The 14248-nt window shown below is 39.8% G+C and overlaps 1 protein-coding gene across 11 annotated transcripts in view; it reads left to right on the top strand.

Moving 5' to 3' along the window:
* Positions 1-14248, top strand: part of rimbp2 (RIMS binding protein 2) — a 125029-nt gene that overhangs the window by 71495 nt on the left and 39286 nt on the right. For all 11 annotated transcript variants that reach the window (XR_002873875.1, XM_023958637.1, XM_023958643.1 and 8 more), the window contains exons 3-4: positions 9443-9532; positions 12070-12192. The gene's annotated coding sequence lies outside the window, so the exon portion shown is untranslated. The remainder of the gene's footprint in view (positions 1-9442; positions 9533-12069; positions 12193-14248) is intronic.

The raw sequence follows: 14248 nt of genomic DNA, 5'->3' as shown, positions 1-14248 counted from the left end.
TCCCAGTTGATTCTAGAATTAAGTTCAAGATCCTCCTGTTAACCTATAAGGCCTTACATGGAATGGCCCCGTCCTATATTAAGGACCTCATAGTCCCTTACCAACCAATCAGAACACTTCGCTCGCAAAATGCAGGACTGCTTGTGGTTCCTAGAATTGGTAAAAGTACGGTTGGAGGTAGAGCGTTTAGCCACCAAGCCCCTGTCTTATGGAATAAACTCCCAGCTCATATAAGAGAGGCCGACTCAGTTTCTACATTCAAAGCTAGACTGAAAACATTCCTCTTTGGACAGGCTTATTGTCAGACTAGTTAGTATTCAGAGATTATTTAACTTAATGTTAGTTTGTTTAAATTAAACTTAATAATAACTATTTCTTTTAAAAGGCTGCTAGAAGTTGAAGCTGGGGTAACTATGGTACACTGGGGTTCTGTCCTCTTTCCTTTTTTACTTCTACCCTTCCTCTCCTCTATTCTTGATCATAATTTATCATTTAGTTCTCCATGCCTCTGTTTGGTGCAGTGCGATTCATGTATTGTCCCTCTTTTCCTCTCCCCTCCTGGGGAGTGGGAGTGCTTCCAGACTCCAGTTGGCTCATCCGTGCTCCAGTTCCTGACCGTTTACCTCGCCTTTGCTCCTGCTCCTACACCTGGCTGTGGATCCTGCCTCTGGCTCATCTCTGGCTCGTCTCTGCTCTGTACCTGACCGAGTACCTCGTCTCTGCTCCTGCTCCTACACCTGGCTGTGGTTCCTGTCTCCGGCTCGACTCGCGCCTTTGACTGTCCCGATAACCACGGCTGGATGAAGCTCGTCTGCTGGACTTTTATATATGTAGTTGTAGATTTAGATAAGTTAATTCTTCTCTAAGATTTCTGGTAAATCGCCTGTCCGTCCTGGGGGAGGATCCCTCCTTCATGTGGGCACCCCTGAGGTTTCTTCGTTTTTTCCGGAATCCGGTTTTTTTGGGAGTTTTTCCTTACCGCGAAGGGGGGTCTAAGGGCAGGGATGCCAGTATAGCTTAGTCAGTTTGTTAGTTCATTTTAGTATTTTTCTATTGAACTCTTTGTATTCGTGATCCTTTTGATTTCATGTTTTACTTCGAAGCCCATCGAGACGACTGTTGTTGTGATTTTGGGCTATACAAATAAAATTGAATTGAATTGAATTGAATTGAACTGCTCCTGTGTTCCAGCGATCATTAATACAATGCCTAAAATACAAGCAAGCACAAAGCAATGCAAATGGCAGGAGACCTTTTTTTCTTGAAAGGGTTGGAGTTGAGGGATCCAGCAGTAATTCAAACAGGACTGCTAGCTCCTGGACCATTTAAAATATTTTTTTATGCCCCTAAGCCCCCATCTTAAGTTGAGCTGTCATTGTGTGTGGCTCTCTGCCCCAAATAAACATTCCATTAGGAATGTTTTTTGTGTTGACCTCCATTCACATTACCTGCCCACAGCAGCGCTCTCTGCTCGCCCATTGTCAGCTTGCTGAGTCCAAAGGAAGCTACTGAAAGGACAAACTGTCCCCACATGGCAAGCAGTAATGACAGGCTGGTCTCCACAGACTGCAGCACAGCTCTTATCTCCCTCTGGACCAAGCTCAGAGAACAGAGACACAAACGCAGACAAGTCTAATGAACGAGCTTGTGAAGGAATGGTGAGCTGACAGTAATGTCACTCCCTGTTTGGTCTGATCTGACATACCTATCTCTTTGTCTCTTTGATTTTATCCTTCTCGCCCTTTCCTCTCTCAGGTTGATACAAAGTGTGAACATACAGAATCAGGTGCAGCTGTTTGTGACTCCCCACTTGCTTTGCTAGTGGCCACAAACACTGAAATACTATATCAAAATGCACTGATAGTCCTGGGTTTTGAAATTCCTGGCTTTAATGGAGTCTCGGCTTGGTGAGTTCTGCTGTCGTGTTTAGAAGCACACAGAGTAAGTGTGTGAGTGACGGTGAAAACTGTCTAAGCCATCTGGCATCTTCACTTTCCAGGGCATGGGACAATTTAATGACACACCATCAGTCTTTACTTGCATTTAAAGGTTGCTGCCATGGTGACAACATTTAGCTCTGCTGGAATCGCTCAAATGTTACGAATCGGATCTTCAATCACCGTTAAGGTGACAAACAGGTAAACCCTCTGGACCTCATATAGATGAATGACTGCATAGTTTTATGCATGTAAACTGAGTTACTGTTAGAGTTACTGCAAACAAAAGCAGTAACTCCTTCTTGAAATCCAGTTAGAATAAAAGAAAAGCCATTGACAATGGAAAAAGAACCGTTGTTTTATTAAGCAATCTCACAGAAAAAGGAGAAAAACAATAAAACACTATTATAAAACAAAGAAAAAAATGACAAGATGCAATCAAGGTTATAAAGTGAATTCAAATGACCTGATTGGGGCTGAAAAATAAGGTGAAACAAAGAGATCAACAGTTTTGCTGCAAATACACATCTTACAAGGCTATACTATGAACACAAGTTCAAGTTGAAGCATCACTACAGGAAAACCTGTTACAGACTTCAACAGATTTCAAGTTTGCCACGAAATGACTCGTTTTAACTAAAGGCATCTCTCAAATTAACACTGGAATGTCATCACTGCCAGAACAAACGTCATTAAACAGAACTGTTTAGTTTGGTGGCATTCATTTGTACCTGATCACAATTAAGTCAAGGGTGGACTACATGTTTATGGTCAAGGAAAAGTTGTGCTATTTTTCACGGAAAACCTGCATGAATGAGATTCAGAAAGATAAAAAACCTTTGTGTTTTTTAATAAAGAAAAAAACAGAGTGTGATTACTGCCATTTGCAGCACTCATACAAAAAAATCTTGCATCATCACACATCAGCAAATGTTAAATATTCTCTCAGAAGATCATTCACCTGTATTTAGCTGTTTTTGCTTCATCTCTATACATATACCAGAATTATCTCTACTCTACTGCATAGTGTGATGATAAAACTCAATGTTTTAGGATCACTAAATTCACATGAAACAAGCTTCCTATTAGTATAGCTAATCCAGAATTCTTATACCATAGGAACAAAATAATTTGGGAAAATATTAAATATTGAAAAATAAATGCAAGTCAAAAGATCCAGAAATCAAAAAAGACCCACAAATCTTCTAAACCTACTCAATCCCTTTTGGGGTCAAGGAGATGCTGGAGCTTATCCAAGATACTGTTGAGTGAAGGTGAGATATGCTAGTTAAGTGCATACTCACCTAGGGACAATTTAAAATCACTATTTAACCTATGCAGCATATTTTTGGCCTGTGGAAAGAAGCCAAGGTATCTAGAGAAAACCCACACATGCACAAGGAGAACATTCAAAAAGGTCCCAGCTGGGGTTTGAACCAGGCCCTTCCCACTGTGAGGCGAGACTGCAATACCTTGCAGCCTCATGATAAATCACTAAAGCAATAAAAATTTTGTCTCACCAGAAGTGCCTCTGCAATCCTGAGGTGACCTAGAAGCAGCGTTGTGTGTTTTGTCACTGGTGATAGTCATGCTATCTATTCAGACACACTGCAGAGGCAAGATACAGAAACTGGTGGTGCGGACTGGAATCCTTCATGGTGACAGTGAGGAAGAAATTAAGGGGGAGAAAATCAGATTGTTTTAAACAGGACATGTCCAAACTCTGAATATCATCTTTAGAGAAACCCATGATCTAAGGCTACACCTGTGATGAAATTTTTAAAGAGCGAAAGCCATATGTGCCGCATACTTTCCCATTCCCTGACCAAAGTTTAAGAAATAATATTATTTGCAGACTCGCTGTGGGTTGTAATTCTTTATGATCATTGCACTTTAGTTTTAAGCGGAAAACCAGGAATAAAAACACAGATGGCTTCTGGGTTTTGTAGTTATTTTTCAATGGAGTTACATTGTAGGCATGTTATCAGAAAACTACAAAATGACTCTATCTTTACTTCTTTTGTCATCGTTCTCATTTGTAGTAGTGATGGGAATTCTGGCTTTTCTTAGAGATCAGCAGGCTCTTTTTAATCGGCTCACTAAAAAGAGCCAGCTCTTTCAGCTCCCAAATGGCTCTCTGGGTTGTTTTGTTGCTTTGTTCAGTTTATTATCAGCAACTCTATAAAGTATTCACAAAATAAATAGCTAATGTAAAAAAGGTGTTTTCATTCATAGAAGTGTAAGATATGTATATTTTTTATTTTATTTGTATATTTGTATACATATTTGTAAATAAATATATGTTTATTATTTATTCTTTCCAGATAAAATGTACAAAATAAAGAATACAAACAAAACCAGCTATCCCCCAGGAATCCCGTGACCCGGAGGAATCCTGAAAAAATGTCATGCTCTAGTTTGCTCCCTTAACTGTGCCGCTGTGCACTCATAGTGTGGTAAACATGACATTCATTAGGACATAGTTTAATTATGAAACACATTTCAATTTCAGTTTAATGCTGCAAATATATAATGTTTGTGACTTATTTAATTATTTTACACTACTAATACAGTCAAATACTAATCAATAAAATGTAAATCACTAATAGCAGTAAATGGCAAAATAAATAATGGGAATGTGTAAGAAAACCTGCACTATGTAATTATGATACAACAAAAATGAAAATATGCTCTAAATTTTTATGTCTCTTTATGAACCATCAGCATCACGTCAAACTGGCATTAATAATTGAATGTCATCCATGCTGTCAATCCTCTGAGTGTAGGAAGTATACATTTACATCATTGACGCAAATGTTTTGGTTAAAAAAAGCCCTCAAGAATCTGGCAGCTGGCTAATGGAGTTAAATGGCAAGGTTGATTCATGTGTCAGGCTTGTCAAAATTAAACACGCCGCTGTGTCAGACCAAGCTGAGTCACAGTGTCTGGGTAAAGGACACATTTAGAGTAGCCAGTAACTTTGATTCAGTATGTCTCTCAGCATTAGTTCTGTTTTCCACAGCATCTCAGTCATGAAACAATGATGTCTGTTCTAGAACAAGTGTACATAAGTGTAAGAAATGTCTTCTTTTTTAGTACTAGCCCCACGATTGTCAGACACAACAGGGTGTGGAGTTTTTTCTGCATTTGATCCATTCCCTCTAAAACTGATGAGCAGCATTCACAGCCACATTTTTGGGCTATTTTCCTGCAACCTTTTTTATTTTTGCGTAAATAAATTGCCTAATTTTAGTTTTAAATGTGTCTTTTGGCCACTTCAGCTTATTCCTGTTTCTTTTATTTTGTTACTACCTACAGTACAGACCAGAAGTTTGGACACACCTTCTCATTCAAATGAATGGGAAGGTGTGTCCAAACCTTTTGTCCGCACGTTATATTTAGATTTAACTCCAAATTTTCACTGAAGTGACTGAAGTCTGCAATTGAATTTGTCCGTCAAACAGACATTAGAATGCAACTGTTTCAGTTAGAATGACAAATTGGACCAAACACTGGAATCTCTGACTGTCAATAGGCGTGTTTGAGATAAACCAGCGCCTCGCCTGGATCATTGGCAAGACTACTTGGCTGCAGGTGGGGGCAGGGAAAGGCGCCTGAAATGAAGGCGTACGCTTAGCTGTAGCAAGACTGAACAAGAACAGGAAGTTGGAGTTGTCCTTAACATTCGATTGAATTTAATATGCCTCTCCCCTCAGCATATGATCAATGCTATTATATCTTATATATTCATTTGAATGTTTTACAATGTATGGATCTTTTTTCATAGGTATTTTAATTTTCATTGTCGTATAATTACATTCTTCTTGCATATCCTTTATATTAATATTTTCAATTGTAGTTTTTATTTGCTCTTTCTAGCTTTTAAGGTAGATAACTTTAACATCTGTCTGGGGGAAACAGATGAAAAATAACCGCTGGGCTGATTCTGGCTCCTTGCGGTGATGCTTTCAAAGTGCACTGTCCCTGGGAAATATATACAATTGAAATAAAAGTGAACTTCTAAAGGAAACAAAAAGACACAGAACCACAGATGATTAGTCATGCCTGTACCTTTTGTTTGTAACATTAAAACCAAAAGTGATTATCAGTCACAAAAGACACAGATTTCCTTAATTGAGGGCCAGTCGTTCATGTTTACCAACTACAGGAACTGTCAGGACGCAGTTTTCCACAATGCCTTGTTTTGTAGTCATCAAGGCGTCTTACAGTCAGTACAGTATCAAATTTCCAACTCCCCTCGTCTGGGTAGGCGCCTTGCTCCCACCCCTTTTTCGCGATATTTTTATAATGGTGGACATACGACGTCAGAGCAAAAAACCAACCAGCATATACATCAGTCAATCTGCGCAGTGCTGCGTCCACCTGGGTGATCTCAAACACGCTTAATGATTCATTTGTGCTCCAACACAAACCTTGAAGGAGAACTAAACTGTTTGCCTCTAAGATCATCAACAACATTTGCAAATGGTTAAGAACAGATGCTTCCCTTTGTTGTGCTTCATGACAGTTAACAGCAGTAAGAGACGCTGTCATATTTACCCAATGAATCATGGAAGGTGTAGTGTAAAACAGAGGCGCTGATGCCGGAAAGACTCGCGTCTTCGGGCTTCGTTATTTTCTTCACTGTTTACACAGTCTGACATCGGATCCCACGGGGAGCTGATCATCCGTGGTCTGCCATGGAATTCCCCACTGCGCGCGACATTTAAATCAATTGTCTGATTGATTTAAACCTTTTTTGACAAACACATAATTGATATTCTGGCGATAGTAAATGTTTTTAGATTAGTGAAAATGAGTCGTTTTCCATGGCACATCTGATCATCTCTCATGGCACACTAGTGTGCTGTGACACACTGATTGAAAAACACTACACTAGACCACTGAGCTTGTAAAGGCAGCTTGATTCATACACTGATTTTCTTAAAAATGAAATTCTTTCATTTGCTGAGCTCAGAAATTCTCTATGAAAATGTGTCTTGGCATTGGATTATGACTTACACTGATCTGTTTGCCGCATTACCACATCAACACAACAGGACAAAGTCACAGCTGATTCTCTGTGTTCAGGACAATTCGGTCTGCAACACTATGTTCTTGGGATTTTAAATGAGGATTTCAGTCATGTAGAAATGGTTTAATCAAAATCATGCCCGGATGATTCTTTTGTTTTTTGAGAATGCATGCTAAAATTACTGCCTTTTCTTTCTGTTTCAGAATTTGTTTGTTGTGCACAATGGATACTTGCAAGCTTGGCCAGCCCTTGTTAGCTCTGAACTGATGAGTCAATAGAAATAAATTAAATTGCCACAAAACTGCAAAGACTTAAAGTAAAAATGACAATTGGAGGTTTAAATGTAATTTTGTTGTTGCAGAACGATGCTGCTGGAAAAGCATCTGACCTCATATCTGACTGTAGAGCTGTCTGCAGGCTGCTGGTTCCTTGGCACTCCTTGTCCTTGACAGCATTTCTCCTCCATGCTGTTTAACTCAGTGCAATCCGTTAATACTGTGCATGATGTTTTTCAAGTGTGTGTGTTCAGAGAATTGACAAATATTTGGTACAAATATTTAACTGTGTCAGGAAAACATCTATTGTGTATTTGTAGAATCCTAGATGGGATTCATTCATTCATTCATTCATCTTCTGCCGTTTTATCCCTTTCGGGGTCACGGGGCTGCCGGAGCCTATCCCGGCAGCTTGTGGGCGAAGGCAGGGGGCCTAGATGGGATTTGACAATCAAATAAAAGGCAACCAATTTGTCCACCTTTTAGCAAAATATAAAAGAAAAATATAAAATAAAGAGTTACTTTGTGCTAGCGAAAAACAATTTTTGTAGCCTGATTATTAATATTTCTCCATGTTATTGGATTTCAATGGGTATTTGTTTTTTTAAGAAACCTTAACTGTTGCTTGGTGAACTCACAAAGTTTAAGACCCACTTCACTAAAAATTATGATTTTGGTGTTTTTAACATGTTCTTGTGGCATTTATGATGAAGGATATGTATATATATATATATATATATATATATATAGAGAGAGAGAGAGAGAGAGAGAGAGAGAGAGAGAGAGAAAGAGAGAGAGAAATTTAGCTTAAAACTGCATTTCTCAGTATTTTTTTATTTAAATCATTGTGAATCAGGAGCAGAAGAAAAAAGTGCAGTTGGAAAAAGCTTGTAGGTGTGATGTATAAAACCTAAAGCGCCAAGCCACAAGCTCCCTGCTCCGCTACATTCTGATGCATCCACTTGTATATGACCAGATTCATGTATGTCTTCATCGTACTCGTTTGAGCTGATAGATGGCTCAAAACTGTACGGCTGCATAGCTCTGATATTCCTTCATTTTTGTTTCACTAGGAAGAAAGAGAGTGAAGAATGGATGACAGAAAGTGGGGGATACTTTGCAGCAACAGTCCAGAAGTCAATTTCTAATGAACTAGTGCCGCTCTGCTGAAACTATGTCCTTGGAAAAAACACAGTTTTTTGGATTTTGAATAAAAACGGGCTAATCTTATTTAAAAGACCACTGGGAATGCTTTTACAATAAATCAAATGAGGATTGGAGTGGGACTTTTGAGTTATGGTAGTTTATAAACATGCTTTGATCTGGAAGCCAGAGTATTATTCTACAAGCCTCCTCTTCTTTGGTTAATTTAATTCAGGTCAATTTGGTAAATGCAAAACTTTAAAAGTCAAAGCACCACTAGTTATTTTTAAGGAATTCCTCCATTGCATACTACAGATCAGGCAAGATGACCATGGCTCACAAAGCACTTAGCTGAAAACACAAGTTGTGCTTTCTGGCCATTTTTTCCCATGTTTACTTTTATCATCAGCTCTGCTCTAAAATGTCCTTCATGAGTAAAACATCAGGGGCATGACCAAGCTCACCATCACAGGCCATTAAGAGGTTTTACTGTGAATGCATCATTCATAAGCCAGTTGGTTTTGTAGCTCCTGACTGGAACACCCTATGGCCTATATGCTGCTGGAGCTGCAGAAAAATCACATCTCAGACACCCCTACAGTCAACACTGCAAATTGCCTCTATGACACGCCCCGCAATTGTTCATTGGATGTAATTAAATTTTCTTCCTCTGCAATGAAGGTTTTTTTTCTTCCCCTTTCACTCTGCTCTTGCCAGCGAAGTACAGCGTGTTGTATTTCAGTGTATTTGATTACATCCACCAACACAGAGCTGTCAGGAATTAATGGTTCTTGCAACATTTATTGCTGCATGTTTAGGGCAGAAACACGAAAGCCACATGATTATTGTTCCACTGCTGTTGCTGAAATGGCAGCCTCTTTTAGTCACGCTTTCCGGAGCATATTACAGAACCTCAAGCAGCCTCCTCCAATGAATAATGCATAGGCTATTGCTGACAACATGCAGAAGTTGAGTGCAGTCTTCTTGTCTAATCATGGTGACTTTTTTGGTTCTGAACACAGTTTATTTCTTTTCTCTCTCTTTTTGCACAGGAGAATGAGCTTCAAGATTTCCTTCAGGAAAACAAGCAAGTGAATCTCCAGTGGTTCAACAACAGCCACAAAGCATCCGAGCATGAAAAGGTATGGAGGGAAAAAAAAACTTGCAAAGCTTTTGCTGCTCATACACTTGTCAGCCATCTATCAGTGTTGTTTATCAGTCACTTGAGTGTAGTATGCCTTTAATGGGTCACATTTTCACTTCCACATGTCCAGCATTTCAGTTTCCACCTTTTAATTAGAAATTTTGTCTTGCAACACCCTAATTGTGAGAGCTCAAAAGCCTTTTTTGCTGTCAAGACGCAGTCCAAATAAACCAGTCAACAAGAAGCACCCAGCCTGTTAGTGAACACAAGGCAATTCCATAAGCAGCTGACTGGCTGGTATTTGTTGCTGGGGTGGAGGAAGGTTGGCATGCTGGTTATTGATGTTATCAGACTGAAGGATATGAGAGCAGCTCTCTGCAGGGCAGTGCAGATCATAGCCCACACGAAAACCCCTGCGTTCTGCTCCCTGCTGTTTCTCTAATGAAGTGGGAGGGGCTAAAAAAGCCTTCAGCTTTTGCCCATAATATATTGACCTGCTTTGTCTGTTTCTGCTGGCAGTGCTGCGGTTTGATTATTCTACATTAGGTCTGACAGGAGCTCCTCTTCATGCAGAGGTCGGTGGTGTGTGGAGGCGGGCTGCTCATAGGCAGACTTACTGCTCTGTGTTTTGCTTTGTTTGTGTTTGTAGAATCGCCCTCCTTGAGGAATCATTAGTCATTCTTGGCTGCTCTGAGGACAGGGCTTTACCACATTATAGCTGCAGGAGTTAGTCAACATAGTGCAGATTAAGGGCCTTTAAGTATGCTGACTAAAAATGAGTGCTTTTCAAGAAACAATGCCAATGTTCAGTGGTGGTCAGTTTAAAAGATTATCTGAAAGTACAGTTAGTTAATTTTCTTTTTATTATTCGAAATACTTTATTGACGGACAATAAAACATGATTCTTTCAGAATATATGTAAACAAGAACAGAAGGGTTGCAGCAGGAGGCCTTTGCCTGATGCACAGATTTGAGCTCACTAAGACTATGGTCACATATCCAAAAATGCCACCGTTCAGTGATAGAAATGCATGTTTTTCAGCAAAATCTGGAGGCGGCAGTCACATTTTTTCTTACAGTGCAGCTACCACCAAGGTTTTAAGAAAATGTTCAAATCAAACCGCCACCAGACAATTTTTTGACATTGGTCTGTGGCCGCCCAGGTACATTTAAAGGTTGCGCAGTGGCAGTCCAGTGACAGGTGGGTGGCAGGAAGGCAGCAGCGCGATAATTGACAGATGGGAGGGTCCCCAAAATCGCCTGATGATTGGCCAATTCAGTTTAATCCATTTTCTTTAATTTGGTTTTTATTTTTCTATTTGAACTTAACTTAAAAAAATTCAAAATTGCTCTGAAATAAAAATTGTCCTTCAAACAGACTTTATTAGGAAAAAGCTGTTTCAGTTAGAAAAATGGACCAAACACTGGAATCTCTTGCCATCAATGATTCCTTTGTGAACACATTTAAACCAATTGTCAGTTCACACCGAACGCAATCCGCGCATCAAAATTGCATCCTCTGCCTTTGTTTTCACACGTTTTAACAAGCTCGACACTTGTTCAAAAGTGTGTTCATAAACCTGACGCTCCCACCGCATGTGGGAATAACTACCGTCAAAAGGTTTTTCGCCCTTCTTATAAAAGACACGGAAAATGTTAAGATCACGTGTGTTTATATTGAAAAGCTCCACAAAGGTGTCAGCAAACTACTCAGTGTGAAACCTGGGCCTTTTTTGACAAACACAGAGCTGATATTCTGGTGATGGTAAATGTGAAAATTAGTAATTTCCCACGGCACACCGGATCATCTCTCACAGTGTTTTGAAATGGTTGAAAAACACTGGCATATGTGACTGTACCATTACCCACTAAACATTTCATGAGTGTGTATCTACAAACAGGCTACAAGCTAAACAGAGGCAAACTGTTGATGTTTTGTATTTGTTATAGATTTTTAATCAAAAATGTTTTGCCAATCAATTCAATCAATCTTTTTTTGTGGCAGTGTCCATGCTTTATTTACAATAAAAGTGCTTTACATGCCCCTCAATGCAATAAAATTCAAACACAGACAAAATAATCTAAAAGCATAAAAACTTTATCTTAAATATCTAGTGAAGTACTTTCATTATTTTAGCAAAAATATCACAGAGCAAGAACACTGGAGATAATGTTCATGAATAATAATAACACAAATAAAATCATTCAAAAATAATTACAGGAATGGAAGCTCTCCTTAAAAATAATAATAAAATCTTGGCAGGAAACCTGCAATCTTTCAGCTTCAAAATCAAAGTCCAGTCAAAAGGGAAGAGAGCAGTAAAAGTGAGCAACAGTTTTCCTATTACCACACTTTCATTCTTATCACGGCTGAACCTGACAGGGTGATGCTTTTGGACAGTTTTATCTCATTAAACTCTAGACCCGCAGGTGAAAATGGACACTCCGGGAAACTTAAAATAAAAAAAGAAATCATTTAACAGCTCAGTTTTCAAACTTCCATCCCTTTGCTTTTTACTCGTCTTGTCTGCACAGGTGAAGTTAGAGTATGCCCAGCTTAAAGAAACTCTGGGTGCTGTGACGAAGGAGAGAGATTTAGCCCTGTTGGAGAAAAACCAGCTCCAAAGCAAACTGGAGAACCTAGAGCAGGTGCTGAAGGTGAGTAAGGAAATTGTTCCCAAATGTGCCAAATATTTCATTCATCCTGTGTTTCTGATGCAGGTATTGTTATGGAACCCAGATCTTTTCCCCTCCATCCTCTCATATCTGTGCTAGACTGCCTCCATCCGGTTCTTTTCTGCTGTACTGTCTAATGTCCTCAACATGTCTGTTGCCTTCCAGTGTCCTTTTTGGGAGGTCTGACCGGGAGCTGTGAAAGAGTACGAGACTGGAGCAGTCTGCCCTCTTTACTACCCCCTTTTCACCTATTTATGTTGTCCCATCTCACCAAATCAGTTGGGTTCCTCCCTTTACTCCTCCTCCTCCTCCCCCACCTGCTAGATTTATAAGGTATCACTGCTATGCATATTTACTGGGATAGCAGCCCTAATTGCTCCCATTATGATGGCTTTCTGTCCACCTGAATGGCTATCCTTATCTCTTCCTTTATCCATGGGCTGATTACACTACACGCTAATGGACGTGTGGCTGTTAGGCCACAGCACTATACTATGGAATGTGATATATGCATGAGGCAGAATAAAGAGTTTGGCTTCATGGGAGGAGAAGAAGATGAACGTTCAAGACTGGGTTCACCTCCACAATAAGAATGTCACCAGCAAGTTTGATGACATTGGCTCTTGCAGGGCTTAATTTTGACCGGCATGAAAATGTCATTTGCTTCCTTCACTTTATACTTGGTTTATGGTTTTGTGTCAAATGCAGGAAAGGTCTGGCAGAAACGTTGCTGATGTTGACATAAATATTATAATATTATTCCGCTGTAAAAAAAAGAAACACTAGTTGGGAGGGTGAGTCCGTTTTATTTCGCATCAATTTCTGTTGGAGGTGTAAGAGTTAATAAAATGCTAAATAATGATGGAACAACTTTTGAAAATGAGCTGATAAACTCCCAATTTATTTGTGAATAGTAATGCCTAATTCACAACTGCCACTATGGGTGGATGCAGGTGAAATTGGCAAACCTGTGCAGGCCACTCAGGAAATTTTAAGATGGTAGATCATTCAGCGAGCCCACAGAGCAAAAATGTTCATGCACATTTTTCTACAGGTATGCTGCAAGTGACAGATCGTAGAGAACAACACGTAAGGTTATGTAAAGGGGAAGAAGGTGAGATGCACGCACATCATACGGATTTTTCCTTTTTTCAACACCCCCCCGAACACTGCGCACCGTGCAAGGGACACGTTAGTGCTGTTCAGATAAGCACAGTCTCCTTGGCACCCATTGCACACTCTGTGCATGCAACCTGACTGTTAGAAATGACATAATTAGACTACTACAGAGTAGTGAGTGCGTGCATCCTATGGATGTCCTGCAGCCTCTGCAGCATTTGTGTGCGGTCACTAAGGAACCGGTACACATGCCTTACTAACAACTGGAGTGCGCCATAAGGGCACTGCAGCAACAGCATCACCTTTACGTCCAAGTGCGTGCAACTTACATTTTCTTTACAAAGGCTTCACGGTACACTTACCACACGCATGACAATCATTCGATACTTTTTCATGACATCTGTTAAGGTGACCGCACAAGCCTCAAAGAAACTGCATTCCTGCACTCCCTTTAAGATGCCGGTTCACCTGTCCAAAAACCTAAAGCACCAGCCAGGTGCTAGAGTCAGCAGCGTGCGGATCCATGTGACTAAGGCACAATAAAGCTAACCACTAGCTGTTTTCTGTGTTTAACCAGCATGCAGTTGCATCCTAACTATATTAGATTGGGGCACTTTACATGGAGTCTAAGTTGCTGATTTGATGCATAACCATAAACCTAACTACAGTGTTTTCGTTCTTGGGGGCAATGATGTAACATGAGGACACTCCCTCACTGGCTTAAAAAACCAAAGCATCAAGTACTGTATGGCTTATTTTGATGTAATTGATAACTGTGTACAACTGACCTCAAGTGTCAGTTACTGATAAGTTTGCTCCCTTTTTCATGTGATATTGAAGCCTCTTCTTAACAAGACATTACTGTGTGTTCAGTCAGAAATACTCATAAGTCATAAAGGTGTTGTGTTTTGAAAAAAAG

Source organism: Oryzias latipes, chromosome 9 (assembly GCF_002234675.1).
Source record: "Oryzias latipes chromosome 9, ASM223467v1".
Classification (NCBI taxonomy): domain Eukaryota; kingdom Metazoa; phylum Chordata; class Actinopteri; order Beloniformes; family Adrianichthyidae; genus Oryzias; species Oryzias latipes.
The sequence above is the reverse complement of the archived record's forward strand: the minus strand, read 5'-3'. Positions and strand labels throughout refer to the sequence as shown.